Source organism: Callorhinus ursinus, unplaced genomic scaffold (genome assembly GCF_003265705.2).
Source record: "Callorhinus ursinus isolate GAN/ISIS: 27379988/994484 unplaced genomic scaffold, GSC_fseal_2.0 scaffold5, whole genome shotgun sequence".
Taxonomy (NCBI): domain Eukaryota; kingdom Metazoa; phylum Chordata; class Mammalia; order Carnivora; family Otariidae; genus Callorhinus; species Callorhinus ursinus.
This window is the reverse complement of record NW_027397067.1, coordinates 14670202-14697603: the sequence shown is the minus strand read 5'-3', so window position 1 is coordinate 14697603 and position 27402 is coordinate 14670202. Positions and strand designations below refer to the sequence as shown.

Here is a 27402-nt window from a genome sequence, read left to right as displayed (position 1 = left end):
CCCACCCCCCTCCCCTCTAGAACCCTCATGCATTTATCAATTATTTCCCTTTGTAATAAGAAAATTAAATTGCCCAGACTGGCTTAGCTTGGCTAAAACCTGACAGACGATAGAGTTCTTTCCATCCCATACTCCTTGGCCTTGATGGCCCATCAGAGGTAAAGGGGAATAGCCACCCAGACTGACACGAGGGATATAAAGTTGTATTCAAGCAAGCCTAGAAACCCAGATTTAAAACAAGTAACTACAGTTTGTTACAATTCAGCATGTCTCAGCTATTTAAGTCCTCACTTGCTTTGTTCTCCTAGCCATAGTATAAGGAGAGCATTGCATTTCCAATAAATAATGTATAATTAATTAGCATTTCTCAAAGCATAGTACCCTTCACATATAATTGTCTTCCCTCTACCAAAACAGCAGGTACTAATGAGATCAGGTTTTTGTCTTGTAGCAATCAGTTCCTGTTATTCGGCAATTATGGAGTGCTTAGGGAATGGAACTAATTTCTCTGGGTTCATCAACTTAAAATCAACCTTGTTACAATGGAAAGGATAGAATTCTTCTAGATGGGAAATCTTATTTAACAAAGTTAGAGAAAAAAGGATACTTGCTCTAAGGGAATTTTAATATGTACCATCTTAGAGAACTTAATAATTCTGAATTAAAGAGGCTGTTCAAGATGATGGCATAGGAAGATCCTGAACTCACTTCCTCCCATAACACAAAAATCCACAGCTACATATGAAATAATTCCCTCTGAAAAGGGCCTGAAAAATATCTGAACAGCTCTTCACAATAAAGGAGAAAAGAGCTACACCAAGGTGGAAGAGGCAGAGACAGAGTCTTACCAAACCCCCAACTCCCAGCACAGTGACCTACAATTGGGCAGAATTTCACAAATCCAGAGTTTCTCCCTGAGAAGTGAGGGGTTTGTGCCCCACAATCAGGCACCTCAACCCTTGGGAACTGAACCATAGTGATGAGCCCCCAAAATATCTGGCTTTGAAAACCAATGGGACTTAGGCCTAGGAGAACCACAGGGCTAGGGAATGGAAATGCTACTCTTAAAGTGCTCCCACACAGACTCACTTGCCTGGGACCCAGCACAAAAGCAACAATATGAAAAGCGCCTAGACCATATGTGAAGACTCATTTGCTAATCTTAAAGCATCTACAAGAGGGCAGGAGCTTATTAGGACTCTCTTCATGGACAGGGGTCAAGAGAATTCAGAATTATTAAGTTCTCTAAGGTGGGCCCTATGAAAATTCCCTTAGGGCAAGTGTCCTTTTTCTCTACCTTTGTTAAATGAGATTTCCCATCTAGAAGAATTCTATCCTTCCCATTGTAACAAGGTTGACTTTCAATGGATGAACCCAGAGAAATTGAGTCCAGAAGCGACATATGAAGAGCTCCCTGGGTAATGCTCACAGGTAGCCAGGTGGGAAAATCATATTGCTGTAAAGGGTGAGGTGACAGAGTGTGGTCACTTCTTGGGTGAATGGATATAGAAGTTTTGGTATATATACCATGGAATAGTACTCGGCCCAAAAAAAGAACAAAATCTTGCCATTTGTGACAACATGGATGGACCTTGAGGGTAAGTGAAGTAAGTCAGACAGAGAAAGACAAATACTGTATGATTTCACTTATATGTGAAATCCAAAGACAAAACAAACAAAGCAAAATGAAACTCATAAACACAGGGAACAGATTAGTGGTTGCTAGAAAGGAGGGGGGTTGGGAGGTAGGCAAATGGGCGAAGGGGAGGTCGAGAGGTACAATCTTCAAGTTATAAAGTAATTCATGAGGGTGTAATGTACAGCATGGTGACTATTGTCAATGATATTCTATTACAAATTTAAAAGATGCTAAGAAAGCATATCTTAAAAGTTCCCATCACAAGAGAGTTTTTTTGTAACTCTGTATGGTAACGGATGGTATCTAGATTTACAATGGTGATCATTTTGCAGCGTATACAAATGTTGAATCATATTATACTCCTGAGATTATTATAATGTATATCAGTCATACCTTAACCAAAAAAAAATTTTAAGAATTCAGTCAAATGAGTGGACTAATGGCTTACAGAACTTAAAAATAATGCTTCTGAATTAAAGAGAACAGAGAAGACAGTAAAGCCTTCTGATCATATTTTTGAGTATGATTCTCTCTGCTCTTGTAATAAATACTTAGTGTTATTAAGCAAATTTAAATGAATCTAAGTTTCTTCACTTTATTTTTTAGACTACATTTTTAAGTTCACACACCCACATGCACCCACTTGTTAGAGATAAATAAATTCTTATTGCAAATATCTATTTTATGTATGCCCTTAAGGCCGCAAATAGCTCTCAAGTTCTTTTCAATGACCTATTGTTCTCTCAAGTTAGGAAATGAGACTCAAGTACCACAGATCCTTGAAGAGCAGTATCCATTTAGGCAATTCCAGCATGACCATGAACACACAGGGTGTTAGAATTGGTGGCACAGTGAGGACCGGTGAGGGAGAGGCCTGAACCAGGAGCATGCATTTTGATACTGAGTGAAGCATTTTTTTATAAGTCACCTTCAAGGATGTTCTTGATATGGCAGGTAAGGTATACAGTTCTCATTGTTTTTCGAGGCATGGCTGCAGCTGTGTCCTTCATCTCTCACTCCACACCTCTCTGTGACTGATGGTTCTACGGCCACTTCACCCTCTGGGGTAGTACCAAGAAGCGACCACGCTCTGCCACCTCACCCTTTACAGCACTATGACTTCCCAACCTGGCTACTTGTGAGCTTTACCTGGGGAGCTCATCATATGGAGGTTTCTGGACCTTGTTTCATACTCAGTCAATGAAGATCTCCAGGGAGTGGGACTCAGGCATCTTTCATAACATCCCCGGGTAAATCTGATTGTCAGCCTGTGGAGGGACCATTGTTTCACTCAGTTTGTTCAACTGGTTCAAAGAGAGGTGTGTATCAAGGGAACACATGTGTTCCCTTGTGTGTGTGTGCGCACAGACACACAGACATTGTCATGACTAATTAAATCACTGGTTCATTTAATCTCGTGGGTTTTATCTCATGATAGTACCTGGGCACTTTTGGAGGCAGACTGTAGAGATGACAGAGATAACAAAAATATTCCCAGTTTCTCCATAATAGCTCAATTGGATATACGCATTGTATTATGGATTTCCCCCAACCCCTGTTGAATCTGTAATAAGAGACACTTATGATCTTTACCTAAACATATGTCTAAACCTAAACATATATCTAGTAACACTGAACAATGTACGGTAGTTATAAGTAAAGTTACTTGATGGGTTGATAAAGTTTATTATTTTGGGGGAAAAATCTAATTCCTAATGTGTTCTTCAATGTTTCCTTAAATTTGCTAACACTGAGACTCATGAACTGTTTCATTCACTGGAGGACAGAGTGTAAGGCTGGGGATGCGTATCTATGGATTTGGTTCTAAGCTTAAATCTTTGTTTCCCAGCTGGAAGACCTTAGACAGTCATGGTCTCCTTTCTTGATTTCCGCCCCCCCCCCCATTTGGGATCATCTCTAAAGTCTCTTTGGGCTCTATGATCTGTGATGATAAACCATTTATTAAGCAATTGCTGGTGTGGTTTTAGCCACTATCCTCCCGGTGCTTACCATTTAGGCAGGGTGACATGACACCTTTATGAAATGATAAGTGACACATAGCATGAGAAGTAACTGGGATTTTGTAGAGCAGCGTTCTTCAAGGGCATATGGTGGGTTGATGAGAAAAGGCTTCTGGTAGGTAGTTAGAACTGGGTCAGGGCCAGAAAGAAGAGGATTTAAGTAGGCAAAAGGGAGTGGAGAGGACATTCCAGGTCAAATGGGAAGCATGGAAGCTGGAATATACATGCACTGAACTCAAGCTTTCCATCTCCCATTCAGACAGACTGAATCTCCCCATGAAGTAAAACTTCTGCTTTCCCAAAGCTCATTGCAATGACCATTGTTATAGTCTACTTATAGACTATTTATAGCTTTTTATAACTATTTTTTTTCCTGTGTTTTCCCCCTTAGACTACAGGATCATTTTCCATTCACCTTTATATTGCCAAGACTCAGCAGACATCTTGAGTTGATTGAGTTGATTGAGTTGATTGAGTACCTGATATAGATCTGTTACATTAATGGATAGGGGAAACAATAAGAATACTGGGGGGTAAGGCTGGGGTGGTGAATGTCCTGGCACATCACTCAGGTTCCCCATGAGGGTCCACGTACTCATCCCCCAACTGTTGGGAGTGTTGATGCTCGTCCACTCAATCACTTTCTGGAAGTTCCTCTCAGCTGAAGGTCAGGTCCTATGTCCGTCTCACCCTAGGTCAGGTTCCCTCCCCACAAAGGGTCCATATCCAATGGCTGGTCAATGCAGGACCACAAAACCCAAGTCTCTTTCCCTCAAAGTGAACAATTTTGAAGGGCTGTCACAGCGCAGGAGCTCCCTGTGCATTTACTTGATGTCTTTGTTGAGTCTGCACTGCAGTTCAATTCTCCCATCTGTTCAGCCCCGCTTCCCTCACCTCCTCCTGGTGTTCCTCCTAAGGGCACACTCCATTAAATTTCTGGTATGCAAATTTCCACCTCAAAGTCTGTTTCTCACAGAATTCAATCTAAACAGCTGGTGTGAGAGTTTAATTTTGGATACTATAGAAGATAAGGTTGGAACAACCCTGCTTTGAGCCCAAATGACAGCTTTATGAGAATTAGGAGTTGCCCTTACTCATCTGTCAGAAAATTGTTGTCCTAAATATACAAAACTACAGTGATTGTAAAGGTAGAAGGCACCCCCACAGTTAATCAGTGCTTTACAATTGAGCGACACAATGGAAATTGGCAGCCTTGAAATGGAAAGGTAAGTTTGCACCAGATTATGAAGGTCTTTCCTAATCGATCTGTGGATTTTATCTTCTCAACGCTGCCCTCTCATTTTGCTGACATTCCAGGGCCTTACTAGCTTTTAAACCAAATTTAAGTAATAATTCTTTTCATAGATGCTATGTGTGAATTTGCTATCAGCCTCCAACTCCATAACATCCTTGAAATAGATCCCGGTGGGTTTCTCTGTTCAGTATAATATGCAATTGACCTGTATTTAGGGTTACAGTGTCAAGGGGGAAATGATCTATGGTTTTTCGTGTACTCGTGTATTTGTTCACTGGGAAACATCTTCAACAGAAGGGAAAGTCTCCTAAATATGGTCCCTGAGGCTTCTCAGGCTAAACATGACATAGTAAGTTGAATACTTGGGCTAAGGATGGCAAGTATAATATAATACCAGCAACACACCCACCCTCCCCACCATGTCCATGCAGAAAATGAGAGCTGAGAACAATTTCCTAAATTTGGTTCCAATGTAAGTCTTTCTTAAATTCACCTGCATCCATTAATTTAGGCATACAGGTATTCTACAATACTTTCCTTATAGTGTTAAGCTGCACAGAGCTAGCATGTATGTTATGGACAAATCAAATTGTTAAAGTCAGATGCTTTAAAGATTCATTAGCATAGAATTTACCTCATATTAAGGCTTTCATTGAAAGCATTTCATTGAAACGCTCTTGTCATACTAAAAAATCTTCCAACTGCTTTCTATTTTTGTATTTTTATCAATAGAATTTTCCTTTTAATGCCTTTTACTCAGAATCCTTCAAATATTCCATCCCATTCCACTGAAAGGAAATAAATTACACCCTACCATCAAGAAGATAAAATCAGTAATAGAACAACCACTATAGATCAGCTGGTACCTTTTTCTTTTGACAATATGCTTCATTTTGATAACAGAAGGATTTGGCCACCTTGCTCAACACAATTTAAACTTCACACAGGGTCGTACACTAGTAATGAGAAACTGGATTTTCACAGTTGCATCCTGGAGGGAATTTTTTTCCAGCCCTAATCTGAAGCTTTGGTCATCAGCCTCTGTATACTGGCTTTTCGAAAGCCAGGTATAGATGCACTGCATCAAAAGGTACAGCCTTTGTGGGGTTCCTTTTCTAATGTGCAGTAAATAAATTTATTATTACCCTAACTTTCCCTTTTGAATGACATGAATGCAAAGACCTGGCATAGTGAATTACTCAGGATTCCACCCACTGTGTCCTCCAGATGAGATGAACGTGGAACCTCAAGAAGGATATTTTTAGTAAACGTATATATTACTTATAATCTCAACTAATATCTAAATTTATGTGCTGAAGATGTGGATTAGAACATATAGGTATGTGTCCTTCACTTTAATATATGATTTAGAAATTCATGACCAATTCAAAAATAATGACATATTTCAAAATGTGATAGGAAGCAGTCTTATCGCCTCAAATTCTGTTTCTTTTTTTCATGTTAAAAATGTTTCTTATTTTTTAATTTATATTATGTTCCATTAGCCAGCATATAGTGCATCATTAGTTTTTGATGTAGTGTTCAACGATTCATTAGTTGTGCATAACACCCAGTGCTTATCACCATACGTGCCCTCCTTAATACCCATCACCCTGTTACCCCACCCCTCCAACCCCCTCCCTTCTGTAACCCTCAGTTCGGTTCCTGGAGTCCAGAGGGGAAGGGAAGGAAAACTAAATGGGAAGAAATCAGAGAGGAAGATAAACCATGAGACAGACTCTGGACTCCAATTCTGTTTCTTGCTCAAAAAGTCCTCTTTATTCTTACAGTGATGGAAGACACCAGCCAGTCATCAACTGCTCTTCCTCCTTCTAAGATTGCAATCTTTTTGGACAGAATTTTTTTCTAGTGATGAGAAAGACGTTAAGTGAGTAGTAAAGCTGAACTTGGGTAGGGGGACAAGACTTCAATCTAGTGAAAGAGGAAATAAAAAAAATAAAAGAGAAAATGAAATCCATTACTGCCCTGTCTCTCTCATGTGAAGTGTAAAAATTTGTCACAGATTATCACCTGTTTGGCAGTTAGATATTTGAGAGTTGTCTCTGGAGGTAAAAAATAAAAGGAAACATTTACTATCAATAAAGAGAGGAAAGACATTCTACTGGGCAATAATTGGTAAAATTCTTAGCTCAACTGTCATTTTATAGAAGCCAAAAGCTCAAACTCTGTAGCTCATTATTACAAAAGATAATTCAGGCACTGAATTTTGCAGGTGTCTCAGGATAAAATGCAATCAGCATTAATTAAAACACTCCTGCTTATAATTATGCCTCTGCTAGGTTCAGGAGAACAAAAACTACCATAAAACAAATACTACAAAAATAAGTAAAAATAAAGGCTCTGTAGACTTAGGTTGCTTCAAATCGTTTAGCTAAATATGCACGTTTGTGTTTATGTTTGTTTACTCAGCATTTCTTCTTCATGGATTGTTACAGCTCCCTAACATGGTATTGTTCTATAATCAAGCCTTTCCTCAAATCTCACCGATCCCATGAAGCTTTTCTGAAATTGCTAACATTTTCCTACTGTTCTCTTCACCTCTGCGCATGGCTTTTTAACCTGCAGCTCCCTCATTCCCACATTTTCCTTGTGGGTTCACCAGGGTTCTGCCTTTGATCTTGTCTTGTTCTACCTGTTTTCCCTGGGCATGCCTTTTACCGCAACAAAGGTGAACTAACATCTAGTCCTAAATTGTCATCCTCAGCTTTGCCTGGATGTCCTGTAGACCTTTCAAGTGAATATGTCTAACACTGTATTTATGTCTTCCCTCCCCAAACCTGCTCTAAGTTTTGTATTCCAACCTCGCTCGGCTAGTGATGTCATTACTGAGCCGTTCTTCCTCCTCTCTCTTCTTCCACTGAGCTTCCAAAACTTAATTAAATCTGTCTCAGACAAAGCATTTTCTTCCATTCTTAATGCCATGGTGTAGTTGTGGCTCTCATCATCTCTTGTGTGGACCATTTCAGAAGCTTACCCTTTTTGATGTTTCTGTTGCCAGATCATTCCCCCATTATTGCACACTCTGCATTACCATCTGAGATACTTACAAAACAAATACAACTCTGGTATTCCCCTATTTCAAACCTGCATTCGTTCTCTTTTGCTTATACGATTATACAAATTTGTATAATTTGTAAGTTAGGAAAAATTTGTTAGTTAGCAAATGTCCAATAGCAAATGTTTTCCTTGCCTGGAATGACTTTCCCTTTCTTTCTTCTTTCTTCCTTCATCTAGTAGGTTTTTTTTTTTTTTGAGGGGGGGGGCAAGAAGGGGGACAGGGAGAGGGAGAGAGAGAATTTAAAGCAGTCTCCACGCCCAGTGTGGAGCCCAACGTAGGGCTTGATCCCACGACCCTGAGATCATGACCTGAGCCGAAATCAAGAGTTAGACACTTAACCAACTGAACTACACAGGTGGCCCATCATCTAGCAGCTTTTAAAATTAGAATTTGTTTATTGAGACAATTTGAAGTTAATTTTTAAAATTATTTTTCATTTTTTTGCAAATCTTTGGGTAGAAAGTTTTAAAATCCTATCAGCTTATTCTCAGAGTCAAAAGTATGGCCTTATAATTTCAGAGCTGATAAAAATAATCATTCATAAGTCCAGTAGCAACAAAGACAAAGAGATCTTTCCCCTAGTATTTTTCTCTGAAAAAAAAAAATGTCATCTTGATCCAATCCACAGAGGAAACACAAATAGCTCCAATAAATTCTTATTCTCCCTGATGCCATGGCTGATACCTATTTGGAATACAAAAGACCATGACTGAGAAAAAATATTACTACTGTGACTGAAAAATTAATAAATGCTGTCTATGATTCAGAATAAATTAAAATGAAGATTAGGTGTTAAATGTTCTGAAGCTGTTATATAAAATGTTGATGATTAAGGAATATATTTTACTTTTTATTATGGAAATTCCCAAACATAGAATTAGCATAAGGAGAATAGTATAAATGAATTTCCATTCATGATCAACCAACTTCAACAGTTGGCAACTTTGTCAATTTTGTGTCATTTATCATCCACAATTATACTTTCTGGAGTATTTTAGTAAATTGCAGTCATTATTACCTTTTATTTGGGAATGCTTCAGTTTGTAACTCTGAAATAAAGGATTATTATAAACTTAATAACAAATCATTATATTACCTAACAAAATGAGTAATAATTCCTTAACCACCCTTATTATTAACATTATACTTTTATCCATATCAATTTATTATTAAACATTATTAACAGTTACTTACTATCTCATCTAATTTCTTTTCATATTTCTTTGTTTTCATATTTCATATTATATTTGGTTGGTATGTCTCTTCTTTTTTTTTTTTAAGTAGGCTCCATGCCCAATTTGGCATCCAATGTGAAGCTTGAACTCACAATCCTGAGATCAAGACCTGAGCTGACATCAAGAGTCCTCAGCTGCTTAACTGACTGAGTCACCCGGGTGCCCCCCGTTGGTATATTTCTTCAGCATCTTTTAATCTATAACAATTCCTTTTTTGTTTATATCACCTATTTGTTGAAGTGTTAGGCCATTTATCCCATAAAATTTGTCATATTCTAAAAAATCTCTAGTTATTCTTTATGATTGAACTCATATGTTCACTCTGGGATGCTGTCACTGACTCCCAAAGACAGATTTTCCAACCTCTGAGCTCCTGCAGCACTAAATACATGGAATCATCACGCTGTTGTACAGGTGTTTACACGTCTTTCTTTCCCAATAGATTAGAAGACCCTTGAAACACAGGAGCTTTATTCATCTTTGTATTTCCAGGGCTTAAAGTCAAACATGACGCACAAATGGTGCTTCATAACTTTTTGCTAAGTGAATGAGGAAATGAATAAATAAGACAGAAGACAGGTCGTACTTGGAGAAAGAAGTTGGCATAGGAATATGATCATTAGAAAAGGAGATAAAAGTAAAATTTAGTTAATTCTGTCCATTTTTTGTAGGGCATATCATTTATTTCTATGCCAGAGTGCCTAATTCTTGCATGAAAATGATAAAAAAAAAACTACCATTTGTAAGACTTTATAATCCTGGGAGGTTTTTTTACTTCTTATTTTGAAATAATTATATTCATATAGCAAATGCAGAAATAGTACATTGAGTCTGAGGAAATCTACATCTAGTTCCCCCACTGTGACATCATATGTAGCTGCTGTAAATATCAAAACAAGAAACACTGTTGGGGTGCCTGGATGGCTCAGTCATTAAGCGTCTGCCTTTGGCTCAGGTCATGATCCCAGGGTCGTGGGATCGAGCCCCGCATCGGACTCCCTGCTCGGCGGGAGGTGTGCTTCTCCCTCTCTCACTCCCCCTGCTTGTGTTCCCTCTCTCGCTGTGTCTCTGTCAAATAAACAAATAAAATCTTAAAAAAAGAGAGAAAAGAAAAAAAAACACTGTTATTATTAAAGACCATATTTCATTTTCTCCAGTTTTTACATGAACTTATCATGTTGGTATATGCGTGTGTGTGTTAATCTATGTAATTTGGTAGAACCCGAGTTTTGATGAAAGATTTACCTCCAAGTTTAAAATTATTTGAATCATAAAGTCACACAGAAAAGATAGTATTAGTTCTAGTTCAGATTTTGGTGCAATTGGTGCAGTTCAACTTCTGGTATACCTGCTCTGTTTCAAATATTTAACAATAAAATATAAAAAGAGAGAATTAAAAAAAGATAGTTATGGGTTCCAAAGATGAGTTAAGTATATGTAAAATCAGCAATAGGAAAGAAACAACAATGATGAATGAAGATGAAACCTCAGGGCTGCTAGTCTCTGGTGTGGGAGCAAGCAATGGCTGTGAGGATTTTGCTCTCCAGAGATAAATGTGGATATGGACTTTCCACAAACTACCAAGGACAGGCTCACTGAAGTTTCCCCCTTTTACATGTGAAACTGAGATGTGGCTGAGGGCTTGCTGCCTGAAGATGTAGCTTCACAGGAAGCTCCCAGATGCTCTGGGGAGGTGAGAGAAAAAAACACTCATCTTCATAATAAGAACTAACCAAGATGCTTGTGGCTTTGTGTCTTGATCTGTGATATACTCAGCCTCAGAAAGGGAGAGTGCTAAAATTTACTCTAAGACCTGATCTTCAACTGAAAGCCTAGGGTCAGTGATGCGGATAAGGACAAAGAGTTGCTGACCAAAGGCTGGACCTGGAGAGGGTGAATCAAGGAGAAGAAAGAGAGAAAAACAAAAGCTTCCCACTCAAAATGAATTCACCAATGAAAATTCTAGAATATATGGATATCTTTAAGAAAGATGGACAACAAAACAACAATAGGAACATGAATTTATTTCAGATTCTTAAAAAACTATGAGCCTAACAAAAGCTTTCAACCATGTACATTTAAGACACTCAAAAGGTAATTAAAAAACAACCATTGAGGGGCACCTGGGTGGCTCAGTCAATTAAGCATCACACTCTTGATTTCAGCTCAGGTCAGGATCTCAGGGTTGTGAGATCGAGCCCTGTGTCTCACTTCATACTGGGCATGGAGCCTGCTTAAGATTCTTTCTCTCCCTTTCTCTCTGTCCCTCCCCTCCTGCACCAAGTGTCCATACGCAAGCGCTCGCTCACTTGGTCATTTGCTATCTCTCTCTCTCAAGAAAAGAGCCAACCAAAACTTGTGTGTATAATGGAAACAGGTAAAACAAAAACAAGATGGAGGATAGTCATTGTGTGGTTAAGGTTGTGGCATGGTCTTATTCAAGGAGGAGAATGGACATAATGAATAGAATTAGACTGTTAAAAATATACATTCGATATATATGTTAAAATTGAGGGTAACAAAAAGCATGGAAATTGGAAAGAAAAAAATAAAGGTGTTCCCTTTTGCATATTACATAATTGTATGTACTAATAATGAACATGTGGAAATCAAAATTTGGAAACATAATACATTTACTCCAAAGAATATTAAATACCTAGATATAAACTTAACAAAACATGCACAAGATCTGTATGCTGCAAATTATAAAATGCTGAGGAAAGAAATCAAAGCAGCTCCAAATAAGTGACAAGACAAATTATGTTCATACAGACATGCCATTGGAAAACTCAACAAAGAAAGATATAATTTCTGCCCAAATTGATCTATAGATTTAATGCTATTCCTACAAAGATCCTACCAATGATTCTGCAGACATAGACAAACCTATTCTAAAAATTATACAGAAATGCACAGGCCCCAGAATAAGTAAAATAATCCTGAAAAAGAATAAGGAAGGGAATCACTCTACCTTATATTAAGTTCTTCTATGTAGCTATAATAATCAAGACAGTGTGGTATCGATGGAGACACTGATACAGAGGCTAGTGGAACAGGGTAGAAAATCCAGAAAAAGAGCCACACTAATATGCTCAAATGATTTTTCACAAAAATGCTAAAGCAATTTAATAGAAGGAGAAAGCCTTTGTTCGGATGGTGCTGGAGCTACTGGACATAGGCAAAAAATCAATCTACCTTATCCAAAAATTAACTCAACATGGATTATGGACTCTAATGTAAAATACACAACTATAAGGTTTTTAGAAAAAAAGCACAGGAAAAAGACTTTTGGAGCCTATGGCTTGGCAAAAACTTCTTAGACTTGACAATAAATGTATGATCCATGAAAGGAAAGATTCATAAATTGGACCTCATGAACATTAAAAGCTCTGCTCTGTGAAAGACCCTTTTAAGAGGATGAAACAATAATATTCCAGAGTGGGAGAAAATATTTGCAAGCCACATATTCAACAAAGAAGCAGTATCTAGAATATATAAAGAACTGTCAAACTTCAACAGTAAAAAAGCAAACAATCTGATTAAAAAGGAGCAAAAGACACAAACAGACTTTTTACTCAAGAAGATATATGGATGGCAAATATGCACATGCAAAATTATTCAACATCATTAGTTGTTATAAAAAATGCAAAATAAAATTGCAATGAGATCTCATTACATATCTATAGAATGGCTAGGTTAAAAATAGTGACAACTCAGAGGAGGAGCAAGATGGCAGAGGAGTAGGAGACCTAAATTTTGTCTGGTCCCAGGAATTCAACTAGATAGTTACCAAACCATTCTGAACACATATGAACTCAACAGGAGATCAAAGAAAAGAATAGCAGCAACTCTCTGAACAGAAAAGCGACCACATTCTGGAGGTTCTCTTCTGATTTGTTTAGTGTATATTTTTCTGGGATCGTTGTTACCCTGTTAGCATTTTGTTCTCTCATTCATCTATTCTCCTCTGGACAAAATGACAAGATGGAAAAAATCACCTCAAAAAAAAAGAACAAGAGGCGGTACCGACTGCCAGGGACAAAATCGATACGGACATTAGTAAGATGTCAGAACTAGAGTTCAGAATGACGATTATAAAGATACCAGCTGGGCTTGAAAAAAGCATGGAATATACTAGAGAAGCCCTTTCTGGAGAAATAAAAGAACTAAAATCTAACCAAGTCAAAATAAAAAAGGCTATTAATGAGGTGCAATAAAAAATGGAGACTCTAGCTGCTAGGATAAATGAGGCAGAAGAGAGAATTAGTGATATAGAAGATGAAATGATGGAAAATAAAGAAGCTGAGAAAAAGAGAGATAAACAACTACTGGATCATGAGGGCAGAATTTGAGAGATAAGTGATATCATAAGATGAAACCATATTAGAATAATTGGAATCTCAGAAGAAGAAGAAAGAGAGAGAGGGGCAGAAGGCATATTGGAGCAAATTATAGCAGAGAACTTCCCTAATTTGGAGAAGGAAACAAGCATCAAAATCCAGGAGACACAGAGAACCCCCTTCAAAATCAATAAAAATAGGTCAACACCCCAACATCTAATAGTAAAACTTACAAGTCTCAGAGACAAAGAGAAAATCCTGAAAGCAGCTTGGGACAAGAGGTCTATAACCTACAATGGTAGAAATATTAGATTGGCAACAGACCTATCGACGGAGACCTGGCAGGCCAGAAAGGACTGGCATGATATATTGAGAGCACTAAATGAGAAAAATATGCAGCCAAGAATACTATATCCAGCTAGGTTGTCATTGAAAATAGAAGGAGAGATAAAAAGCTTCCAGGACAAACAAAAACTAAAGGAATTTGCAAACACGAAACCAGCCCTACAAGAAATATTGAAAGGGGTCCTCCAAGCAAAGAGAGAGCCAAAAAGTAACATAGACCAGAAAGGAACACAGACAATATACAGTAATAGTCACCTTACAGGCAATACAATGGCACTAAATTCATATCTTTCACTAGTTACCCTGAATGTAAATAGGCTAAATGCCCCAATCAAAAGACACAGGCTGTCAGATTGGATAAAAATCAAGACCCATCGATATGCTGTCTGCAAGAGACTCATTTTAAACCCAAAGGCACCTCCAGATTGAAAGTGAGGGGGTAGAAAACCATTTACCATGCCAATGGACACCAAAAGAAAGCTGGGGTGGCAATCCTTATATCAGACAAATTAGATTTTAAACCAAAGACTATAATAAGAGATGAGGCAGGACACTATATCCTACTTAAAGGGTCTATCCAACAAGAAGATCTAACAATTGTAAATATTTATGCCCCTAACATGGGAGCAGCCAATTATATAAGGCAATTAATAGCAAAAGGAAAGAAACACATCAACAACAATACAATAATAGTGGGGGACTTTAACACTGCCCCCACGGAAATGGACAGATCATCTAAGTAAAAGATCAACAAGGAAATAAAGATTTTTAAATGACACACTGGACCAAATGGACTTCACAGACATATTCAGAACATTCCATCCCAAAGCAACAGACTACACATTCTTCTCTAGTGCCCATGGAACATTCTCCAGAATAGATCACATCCTAGGTCACAAATCAGATCTCAACTGGTACCAAAAGATTGGGATCATTCCCGGCATATTTTCAGACCACAGTGCTTTGCAACTAGAACTCAATCACAAAAGGAAAGTCGGAAAGAACTCAAATACATGGAGGCTAAAGAGCATCCTAATAAAGAATGAATGGGTCAACTGGGAAATTAAGAATTAAAAAAATTCATGGAAACAAATGAAAATGAAAACACAACTGTTCAAAATCTTTGGGATGCAGCAAAGGCAGTCCTGAGAGGAAAGTATATAGCAATACCAGCCTTTTCTCAAGAAACAAGAAAGGTCTCAAATACACAACCTGACCCTACACCTAAAGGAGCTGGAAAAAGAACAGAAAATAAAGCCTCAACCCAGCAGGAGAAGAGAAGTAACAAAGGTCAGAGCAGAAATCAATGAAATAGAAACCAAAAGAACAGTAGAACAGATCAACAAAACTAGGAGCTGGTTCTTTGAAAGAATTCACAAGATTGATAAACCCCTGGCCAGACTTATCAAAAAGAAAAGAGAAATGACCCAAATAAATAAAATCATGAATGAAAGAGGAGAGATCACAACCAACACCAAAGAAATACAAACAATTATAAGAACGTATTATGAGCAACTACATGCCAGCAAATCAGATAATCTGGAAGAAATGGATGCATTCCTAGGGATGTATCAACTACCAAAACTGAACCAGGAAGAAATAGAAAACCTGAACAGACCTATAACCACTAAGGAAATTGAAACAGTCATCAAAAATCTCCCAACAAACAAGAGCCCAGGGCCAGAAGGCTTCCCAGGGGAATTCTACCAAACATTTAAAGAAGAATTAATACCCATTCTTCTGAAACTGTTCCAAAAAATAGAAATGGAAGGAAAACTTTCAAACTCATTTTATGAGGCCAGCATTTCCTTGATCCCAAAAGCAGACAAAGTCTCCATCAAAAGGAGAATTACAGACCAATATCCCTGATGAACATGGATGCAAAAATTCTCACCATAATACTAGCCAGTAGGATCCAACAGTACATTAAAAGGATTATTCTCCACGACCAAGTGGGATTTATTCTTGGGCTGCAAGTTTGGTTCAACATCCACAAATCAATCAGTGTGATACAATACATTAATAAAAGAAAGAACAAGAATCATATGATCCTCTCAATAGATGCAGAAAAAGCATTTGACAAAGTACAGCATTCTTTCTTGATCAAAACTCTTCAGAGTATAGGGATAGAGGGTACATACCTCAATAACATAAAAGCTATCTATGAAAAACCCACAGCGAATATCATTCTCAATGGGGAAAAACTGAGAGCCTTCCCCCTAAGGTCAGGAACATGGCAGGGATGTCCACCATCACCACTGTTATTCAACATAGTACTAGAAGTCCTAGCCACAGCAATCAGACAACAAAAAGAAATCAAAGGCATCCGAATCAGCAAAGAAGAAGTCAAACTCTCACTCTTTGCAGATGATATGATACTTCATGTGGAAAACCCAAAAGACTCCACCCCAAAATAGCTAGAACTCATGCAGGAATTCAGTAAAGTGGCAGGATATAAATTCAATGCACAGAAATCAGTGGCATTCCTATACACCAACAACAAGACAGAAGAAAGAGAAATGAAGGAGTCGATCCCATTTACAATTGCACCCAAAACCATAAGATACCTAGGAATAAATCTAACCAAAGAGGCAAAGAATCTGTACTCAGAAAACTATAAAACACTCGTGAAAGAAATTGAGGAAGACACAAAGAAATGGAAAAACGTTCCATGCTCATGGATTGGAAGAACAAATATTGTGAAGATGTCAATGTGACCTAGAGCAATCCACACATTTAATGCAATCTCTATCAAAATACCATCAACTTTTTTCAAATAAACGAAACAAATAATCCTAAAATTTGTATGGAACCAGAAAAGACCCCGAATAGCCAGAGGAATGTTGAAAAAGAAAAGCAAAGCTGACAGCATCACAATTCCAGACTTCCAGCTCTATTACAAAGCTGTCATCATCAAGACAGTATGGTATTGGCACAAAAACAGACACATAGATCAGTGGAACAGAATAGAGAGCCCTGAAATGGACCCTCAACTCTATGGTCAACTAATCTTTGACAAAGCAGGAAAGACTGTCCAATGGAAAAAAGACAGTCTCTTCAAGAAATGGTGTTGGGAAAATTGGACAGCCACATGCAGAACAATGAAATTGGACCATTGCCTTACACCACACACAAAAATAGACTCAAAATAGTTGAAAGACCTCAGTGTGAGACAGGAGTCCATCATAATCCTAGAGGAGAACACAGGCAGCAACCTCTTCCACCTCAGCCGCAGCAACTTCTTCCTAGAAACATCGCCAAAGGCAAGGGAAGCAAGGGCAAAAATGAACTATTGGGACTTCATCAAGATAAAAAGCTTTTGCCCAGCAAAAGAAACAGTCAACAAAACCAAAAGACAACCGACAGAATGGGAGAAGATATTTGCAAATGACATATCAGATAAAGGGCTAGTATCCAAAATCTGTAAAGAACTTATCAAACTCAACACCCAAAGAACCAATGATCCAATCAAGAAATGGGCAGAAGACATGAACAGACATTTTTCCAAAGAAGACATCCAAATGGCCAACAGGCACATGAAAAAGTGCTCAACCTTGCTCAGCATCAGGGAAATCCAAATCAAAACCTCAATGAGATATCACCTCACACCAGTCAGAATGGCTAAAATTAACAAGTCAGGAAATGACAGATGTTGGTGGGGATGTGGAGGAAGGGGAACCCTCCTACATTGGTGGGAATGCAAGCTGGTGCAACCCCTCTGGAAAACAGTATGGAGGTTCCTCAAAAAGTTGAAAATAGAGCTACCACATGACCCAGCGATTGCACTACTGGGTATTAACCCCAAAGATACAAATGTAGTGATCCGAAGGGGTACGTGCACCCCAATGTTTATAGCAGCAATGTCCACAATAGCCAAACTATGGAAAGAGCCAAGATGTCCATCAACAGATGAATGGATAAAGAAGATGTGGTTTATATATACAATGGAATATTATGCAGCCATCAAAAGAACGAAATCTTGCCATTTTCAACGACGTGGATAGAACTACAGGGTATTATACTAAGCCAAATAAGTCAATCAGAGAAAGACATGTATCATATGATCTCACTGATAAGAGGAATTCTTAATCTTAGGAAACAAACTGAGGGTTGCTGGAGTGGTGGGGGATGGGAGGGATGGGGTGGCTGGGTGATAGACATTGGGGAGTGTATGTGCTATGGTGAGCACTGTGAATTGTGTAAGACTGTTGAATCACAGACCTGTACCTCTGAAACAAATAATACATTATATGTTAAAAAAAAAAAAAAAACAGAAGCTAGTAGGAAGGGAAAAATGAAGGGAGGGAAATCGGAGGGGGAGATGAACCATGAGAGACTATGGACTCTGAGAAACAAACTGAGGGTTCTAGAGGGGAGGGGGTGGGGGGATGGGTTAGCCTGGTGATGGGTATTAAAGAGGGCACGTACTAAATGGAGCCCTGGGTGTTATACGCAAAGAATGAATCATGGAACACTCCATCAAAAACTAATGATGTAATGTATGGTGATTAACATAACAGAATAAAAAAACATGTATGGAACTACCATACAACCTAGTAATTATACTCTTGACCATTTATCCCAGAGAAATGAAAACTTGTGTTTTTACAAAAACCTGTATACAAATGTTCATAACTGTTTTATTTGTAATAGCCCAAAACTGCAAACAATTCAGATGTCTTTCCACAGGCAAGTTGTTAAACAAACTGTGGTATACCCTTCTCAAAGAATACTATCAGTACAGCAGTAGAAAAGAATAATTGTTATATGCAACCACTTGGATGTATCTAGAGGGAATTATGCCGTGTGAAAAAGAGCCAATCCCAAACCTTTACATACTGGATCAGTCCATTGACATAACATTTTTGGAATCGCAATGGAGAATAGATTAGTGATTACCAGGGATCAGGGATGAGGTGGAGGAGACCAGTGGGGGAAGAGGAAAGGGGTGTGGGTTGTAATAGAAAGAATCCTTGTGCTGGAATTGTTCTATATCTTGACTTTAACAATGTCAATACCCTGGTTGTAATAACTGTATTACAGTTTTGCAAGATGTAGCTACCGTTGGGGGAAACTAGGTAAAGGTATACAGGCTCGCTCTTTATAATTTCTTTTTTTTTAATAGAAGAATCTTTTTTTTTAAAGATTTCATTTATTTATCTGACAGAGAGAGAGCACAAGCAGGGAGAGCAGCAGAGGGAGAGGGAGCAGCAGGCTCTCTGTTGAGCAGGGAGCCCGATGTGCGGCTCGATCCCAGGACCCTGGGATCATGACCTGAGCCAAAGGCTAACCAGCTGAGCTACCCAGGGGCCACTCTCTTTATAATTTCTTAATTATACATAAATCTATACTTAACCTATAAATCTATACTTAAAATAAAAAGTCTTATTTAAAAAAGGTAAAAAAAAAAACCCTAAGAGCAATCTTTAATGGAAGAAAATATTTGTGCAGTTTCCAAGAGAGCAGCAAATACATACCTGCTTACATACCTACATATGTGCACACATACATAAGACCAAGAGTATTTGAAAATATCAATTGTGCAGAAGTCCGGAAAGGAGAAAAAAGAAAGCAAAAATAGTATCAACCTACCTACTTATATACATACATACCTCTATGCATATACACATACTATGGTGAATAAAAACATAAAATAGAAAGATCAAAGTTTGTCCAATAAATGAGAAATGTATTGAGCTCACATATTAAAAGACAGACATAGCCTTCAGGTTTTACATTTTATAAATGAGAAAACTGAAGCCCATGGAGCCTAAATGACTTGTGGGTGTTCTCAGAGCAAATTGGATACAAGGGCCAGAGTGAAACCCGGTCCCCCTAATTCCCATGCTTGCATGCTATAAATAAAAAACAAATTTTACCCCAGAAATGACCTACTCCACCAGATATATCCCGTTAGACTTGTTGCCATGCCTTGCGATATCCTCAAATCATAAAAGAAGTGGAATGTGCCTGAAAACTGAATTACATTTTTCTCCAGAGTGAAGACTCTTCTGTATTTCAAAGGTCATTTACTTTTCAATTTTGCCATTTCTCAATTTCTCAACATGTGGCTCAGGGAACCTACCCTGAATCTAAAACTCGTGAGCATGATTACTCAAGCAAGCAGTTGAGTTCCTACCTTTTAGCTCTCTTAAAACAGATTTGCTTCCCCAGCCGTTAGGGCCAGGTTGGGGGGTTTTGATCCTTGAGCTTAGGGGGCTGACTTTCACCTTGGGCCCCATGAGGAAGACAAAATCATAAATTATGTGATCATTAAATGAGAGTGACCAAGGGCTCTGTATCTTAATTCATATTCTGTTTCCTTTCCCCTTCATAAAAATAAGTGCAGGGATACAAAGTAATATTATTAATTCTAGAGGCAACTATACTAGTTTTGAATGAGAAGATGTTTGCATTCATCAATGCCATTTCTTAGCTGTGTAAATCAAGAGTAAATTATTTGGCCACATAGATTTTGGTTTCTTCATCTATAAAATGTATAGTTATTAAAATTTCCTGATTATGAGCCTCAGTGAGATGAGGAAGACTCTAGCCTTCAAAGGGGATTTAAATTTGAATTAAAAAGAATTTGAATTATTTTGAGAAGACTTAAATGTTGCAGGAGTGGAACTATTTAATTACTCTAAAATTGTTTTCCCATGAAAATCTCAAGTCAAGTATTTTCTTCACACATCCATGTTTCTGGGAATGCTTCCCCAACTAGTGTGATTAATAACATCAGACAGTTACAGTAGAGGCCAGAAGACAAAGTGCTGAGGGTAATAGCTGTTGACCCAGAATAAGCGTCCAGCCAAACCACTAAATAGAAGGAAACTGTGATAAAGACATTCAGACCAACAAAGACAGACTTTACTGTTCACGACACTTCCGGGACAGGGTGAATGAAGCCAGCAACGGGAGTGGTATGTGAGGGGCAACAGTGACCAAAGAAGTGGATAAGTATGTGGAAACATCAAAATAAACAGTTGCTATAAAAATATAAGATACTAAGTTGTGGTCCTTATAAATAAGGCGGACCTAAAATATGAGACCAAATGAGAGAGGGATGATGAGAATCAAAATGTACAGGACTTTATGTCCTTAGTGTGTTCAAAAGGAAGATGAAAATATAAGTTGTTTAGACTTGATATATCAAGTAGGTGTGTAATACTTTAAGGGTAACCACAGAAAGACCCAAAATCGATATACAACTTTAACTAGCAGAAGAGAAATGAAGAGAACAAAGGATATTGATGAATATCATGGAAAACAGGAAAGAAGATAAGAAGCAAGGAAAAAGCATGGTAAACAGAAGAAACAAAATGAGAAATTAAAAAAATATCTATAATCTATATGTTAAGTAATTTCGTATCCAATTGTTAGATAAGAACATGAGGGGTAGGATATTCAGCAACTTTAGGGTAACGGCTACCTCTGAGGAAGGATGGAGAAAGCTGATGCTTTAGTGATTTCAGTAAAGTGTTATCTAGACTTCCTGTGGTGATGACTTTGTAATGTACACAAATACTGAATCACTACGTTGTGTACCTTAAACTAATACAATATTGTATGTCCATTATTCTCCAATAAAAAATGTGAAACAAAAATGGCAAAATGTTAATACTTGTTCAATTTGGTTACAAGAGTGCCTGTTATAATATTTTCTATTAATCTGAAATATAGGGCAATAAAAAATTCATAAATTATATCTGTTCACAAGGGCATATGTGTACAGGTTAACCAAAAGAAAAATCTATCCTTTGTTATAAAAAAAAGTTTAATAAACAAAATACTAGTTTATAAAACAGTGAAAGCATAATATATGATTTGGGGAAAGTTCTAGTGATGGTTTTGGACAGGGTAGTCAGTGTACCATTTGCTTGTCAACTATCCTCCATTCTGCACAATTCCCTCCATCCTTCAGAGGCCAGGCATTAGCTCCTCAGTGCAACTTCTACTTGGTCTGATGTAGACAACTGGAAATAAGCAAGATAGGTGGCTGGTGATTTTTGAAAGGTAGGGACAGCTTTCCTGAAATTCTCCATAGTGAACTGATGGCAGAGAAAATCCCCAGAAGGCCTTGCAATGCATGTTTTTTGCATGATTTTCAGGTCAGTATACTGGGAATCCTTTTAGGAATAGACCTGAGATTTTATAACAAAAGCTGATACTAAAATAAAATCCATCACAGTAGGTAAGTGGTGGAGCTTGGTGTTTGCTGAGTGAAGTTTGGTCTTATCCCATAGTCCTAGAGATTTCAACCATAAACAGAGCCTAGCACAGGTCCCCACACAAACTCCATCACACATGCAGATTTTACAATTACACATTACAGATGTGTAATTGCCAAAATCAATTACTGGCATATACCAAATAATAATAATCTAGTTATGTGCACAGTGGAGCCAATTTAACTTTAAGTGGGAAGTATGCCCCAGACAGATGGACGTTCTTTTGGATCCACTGGTTCCCAGGTTTTGCAGTCTTCCTTCTTGCCACATCATCTTCCTTAGATCCCCACATGTAGTTCTGTTCCATTCCTGGTCCCCACATCAATTTAAACTTGAGGAAAGGAACATTTAAGCAGCCCTACTTCCAACCTTGAAGCAATTCTGCTAACCGAGCTCTTGTGTGTGACTGGATCTCCAGCCTCCTCTGGCAGCTGCCTTGGTCTTCCTGAGTCCCCATCTGGTCACCTGCCTCGGACCCTAGGCCAGGGGTCCTGTCACCTCTTCCAATGCACTGGAGTCCAGTTCTTGCATCCCAATTAGCAGCTGGGCTACTCCGTCTGGTAGATACATTTTCTTAATGTCTCCTTTCAACAGTTTTGGGACTCTTCCTGCTTCTAAATTCTCAATTGCTAAGTGTATTAGCTTTCTGGGGATGCTAAAACAGCGGACCACATGGAACAGCTTAAACAACAGAAATTCATGGTCTCATAGTCCTAGAGGCTATGAGTCTGAGATCAAGGCATCTGTAGGGCTGTACTCCCTTTGAAGTCACTAGGGAAGGTTCTGTTCCAGGCCTTTCTCCTACCTTCTGGTGGCTCCTTGCCTTGAGGCAACTTAACTCCATTTTTGACATGATGTTTCCCTGTGTACAGCTCTGTCTCCAAGTTTCCCGTTTTCATAATAGCACTAGTGATATGGGATTAGGAGGCCATGACATTCTAGTTTGATCTCATCTTAACCAATTACATCTGCACGACCCTATTTCCAAATAAGGCCATATTATGAGGTACTGCTGGTTCAATGCATGAAGTTTTGGAGGACACAATTCAACCCATAACACTATGGTTTCTAGAACTTATTGAGACACTGTTACTCATCTTGAAATCTGTTCATTCATTCCTTTGTTCACTTTTTCATTTAACTGATATTTGTTGAAAGCTCAACATATATCAGACAGACATTCTGTCAGGAATTAGAATAAACAAGGAATGAGAGCAAAGTAACTCACTGTCAGGAGACACAGGTGTACAATGGAAGAGATCCTTCACTACAAGTCTAAAAAGGATGACCCATTTTTCCAAGACTGTTTTGTTTTTTTTTTAAACTGGTCATGATCTGCCAGATTTTGATAGAACCATTGGTCTAGTTAACATGTCCCAAATTTCTTCGAAGTGCCTGTTACTAATTTACCTATGACCAAGATGTCTATTACATTGATTTTCACTATTTGTTATTTATAAACTGCATGTTCCTGAACTTTGGGTAGACCAGAAGATTCGTGTATTTAAGTTTCAGAGTCTGGAAAATCCTGTTACTGTGCTATTACTTAGCTATGAAGGTGGTTTCTGATAAACAAATGTGAGAAAAAAGCATTTAGCTTCCTGAAAAGGGATCCTTCTCTGAAACAAAACGTTCTGCCTTTTCCAAAGAATCAAATTAAGATTGAGTCCAGTGAAAATACACAAGAAACAACAGGCAGAAGATATTTTCAACCACGTCCTGCTACATCACAGCGGCACTTTCAGTCTAAACAAATTGCCCTGGAGAGCACTCCATTCTCTCCTTAAACAACCCCAAGTGACTTTAGAAACTCTTCCTTTGCTGGGAGGACCAGAAAGTGCTAATGGCTTGCTTCCAGAATGACAACCTCTCCAGCACAGTGGCTTTCAGTTCTTGTTGGGTTCAGTGCGCGCGTGTGTGTGTGTGTGTGTGTGTGTATGTGTGAAATAAAAACCAGTTTTCTCTCATCATGAAAATTATGCTAAATTCAATGACAGAGTGCTCCATAACTTGGTTATACTTGTTCTCTGCCCAGTACAAGATAGGCTGGGCCTGGGGTCCCTGGCTCAGCTGATCCCTTGAGATTTAAATAGTAAGAGAAAGTACTCTGTCAGTCCAGATCTCTGGACACATTTAGACATCATTGGCCTACGTGTATGGAATTCAGGCTAGCTACCTGCGCTTAGGTAAGTGCTGAGCATCATGTGTGTATTTGCACAGCATAATCGTCTAGTCAAACCGAGCAGCTTTGTCCACTTTGCAGAGATGAAAGGCAGTATCTGTCATCTACCATGACTTTGAAAATCACCAGTCACATCTAACTTGCTGAGCCTCAAACTAAAGGTGGAGAATTAAAGACGGTCATGCTATTGCCCAAACCAATACCCATTTGGAAATGATCTTTGGTCTGGGTATTGGGTGCATTTATAAGGAATCACAAGTGTCAGGGTTAGGTCATTTGTAAACATACACACACATGCACACACACAGGCATATATTATATATGTTTACATAATTATAAATTTATACATATATAAATTTAAAAATGCAATTAATAAAATATATTTCAACCAAAAGCAGCATTTGCTGATGTAGTTAGAGTGAATTCATACAATATCAATTTTCTGTGCCTAAGGATATTTTAGGTGACTAATATTAACATGGGGTGGAGTGACAACTATACGCTGAACCTACCTCTCTGAACATTTACAATGTTCCAAGCTACTATGTACATTATCTAATTAAATTTTTGAAAATGAAGCGTTAATAAGTTTTTAGTTTCCTTTTAATTGTACTTTAGAGTTGAAAAAACCCTAAAACTTAGAGAAGTTAAGGACTTTTAGCTGAAGGTTCTATAGCTAATAAATTCTGGCACAGAGATCCAAACTTAAGTCCACCTAATTCTAAAATGGGTAGGTGTCTTTTCCACTACCTAACACTGCTTTAAAATCTCTGTTTAGGGGCGCTTGGGTGGCTCAGTCAGTTGACCATCTGCCTTCGGCTGGGGTCATGGTCCTGGGTTCCTGGGATCGAGCCCCAAGTCAAGCTCCACGTTGGGCTCCCTGCTCATCGGGAGCCTGCTTCTCCCTCTCCTTCTGCTTGTACTCTCTCTCTCTCAAAAAATAAATAAAATCTTAAAAAAAAATAAAATCTCTGTTTATAAGACTTTTCAGCACAAGGTCCACAAATACCCAAGAGGTGTGTGGATGGAGTTCAGGGGCCATGAACTGGGAGGGAAAACATTACATCTTCCTTTTCACCAAACTGGAACTGAATTTTAGCATTTATTTCAATTCTTAATGTCAGCAACAAACTTTATTTTTATTTTTTTAAAAGATTATTTTTTTATTTGAGAGAGAGAGAGTGAGAGAGAGAGAGAGAGAGAGGGTGTGTGAGGGGGGGAAGGTCAGAGGGAGAAGCAGGCTCCCCACCGAGCAGGGAGCTTGATGCGGGAGTCGATCCTGGGACTCCAAGATTATGACCTGAGCTGAAGGCAGTTGCCCAACCAACTGAGCCACCCAGGCGCCCAGCAACAAACTTTAGAAGTCTTGTTTTTGTTTGGTTATATTCATATGAGGTAGGGAAAGAATAGGAATGAGATTTGAATATCAGACAGGGAACAGCAAGGGGGTGACCTCCTTGGTCATAAGAATGCAGGTTATACACATATGTATACATAAGTGGGGCTCACCCAGTTCTGAGAATCAGAATTAACTTTAGAGTCTATTAAATATATAAATTCCTGGGGGCATCTGGGTGGCTCAGTTAGTTAAGCTTCTGACCCTTGATTTCAGCTCAGGTCAGGATCTCAGGGCTGTGGGATTGAGCCCTATGTGGGGCTCCACACTGGGCATGGAGCCTGCTTAAGATTCTCTCTCTCCCTTTCCCTCTGACTCTCCACCCCCTACTTCTGGGCATGCTCTCTCTCTTAAGAAAAAAAGTAAAGAAAATAAATAAATAAATAACGTTTCTAAATATACAAATTCCTGGACCTTGCTCTCTAAGTAATTTGAGATCTTTGGTCTTGAGGTAAGTTCTGGTCATCTGCACTGTGATATACCCACAGAAAGTACACAATCATGCCTTGGTGGATGGATGGATGGGGTGCATAATTAAATAATGCACAAGAAGGAAAAACAGTGAAAGAAGCAGCAGGACCAAGAGACAGTGAGACTACTGGCCCAAGCTACACGTCCTCAAGGTCACACTGGCTTTCTCCATCTCTCCCCTTGCAGTTCCTGTGTTGGGGGCCTGTCCTGTGTTCCACCCCACTGGACTCCTTTTTAATGCTGGGAGACAAGTTATATACAGTGCCTTAGAGATGTAGGCAACTATCAGGAAGTCTCCCATCACTGGTCACCCTCCTCCAAAAAAAAAAAAAAATGTAGGACATGAAGGGGAAAGAAGCCAAGGCTAATATAAAAAGAAAAGCCCCTCCAGTTCCCCTGCTCACCACCTTTCAATTTCCTTTCCCAACACCTCACCTCAACACACAGCTTAACAGATGTAAAAATAGTATTTTAAGTAGATTTGGTGGGGGACAAGGGCTATGGATTTTCCCGAGAGTAGCTTCAGTGTTGAGGACTATGTTTTAAGTACTGTTCCTGAGCTCCGTTTTTGCCTGATGGCATTTTATTTATTAAGAGCATATATTAGTGACAGTTGAACAGATTTTTCTTGTACTTATATACCACATAGGAAGTGAAACAAGAATTTTCTATGACATTTGTCTCATGCTTTATTTGATATTTATTGGAGCCAGACTAGAATCTACACGTGTTAAAAATAATCACCTCATTATGAGGCCATTTATTGCTAGTCAAGCCACTTTACTTCCTGTGGAAAAATAACGTGCTACATGTGTGAAGGCTACTAATGGTGGCAAAAAAAGACATAAGGGATGATGAGAAAGGAGTAAAGCGGTTGCCAGCCCTGCAGCACACTTGTTTTCCTAGTAGCTACTGGCATTGTCGGAAAAACTTTTTATTCTAAAAACCAGAAAGCAGATATTCAAGTATGTCTAATATGGGGAGGTAAGAAAAGGGATGGCCGTCAGCGATCACTTATACACTCAAAAGGATTTAGTTAATATGACAGGGCATCATGCTCTTGCTTCTTAATTAGTGAATTTTTCCCCCTCCCTTGGGCCCAAGCTCCAGCAATGACAGGAATTATTTTAACCCCCAAATCTCAAGAATAATGAGGATTATGGATAGTCTGGGTAAGTATACTGAGGATGCATTCTTAGATATTCTTG

At 38.5% G+C, this 27402-nt stretch overlaps 1 protein-coding gene across 3 annotated transcripts in view; it reads right to left on the bottom strand.

The window, feature by feature from the left end:
• The window catches only part of NKAIN3 (sodium/potassium transporting ATPase interacting 3), a 609650-nt gene that overhangs the window by 84891 nt on the left and 497357 nt on the right, over positions 1–27402 (bottom strand). The gene's annotated exons all lie outside the window — the stretch shown is intronic.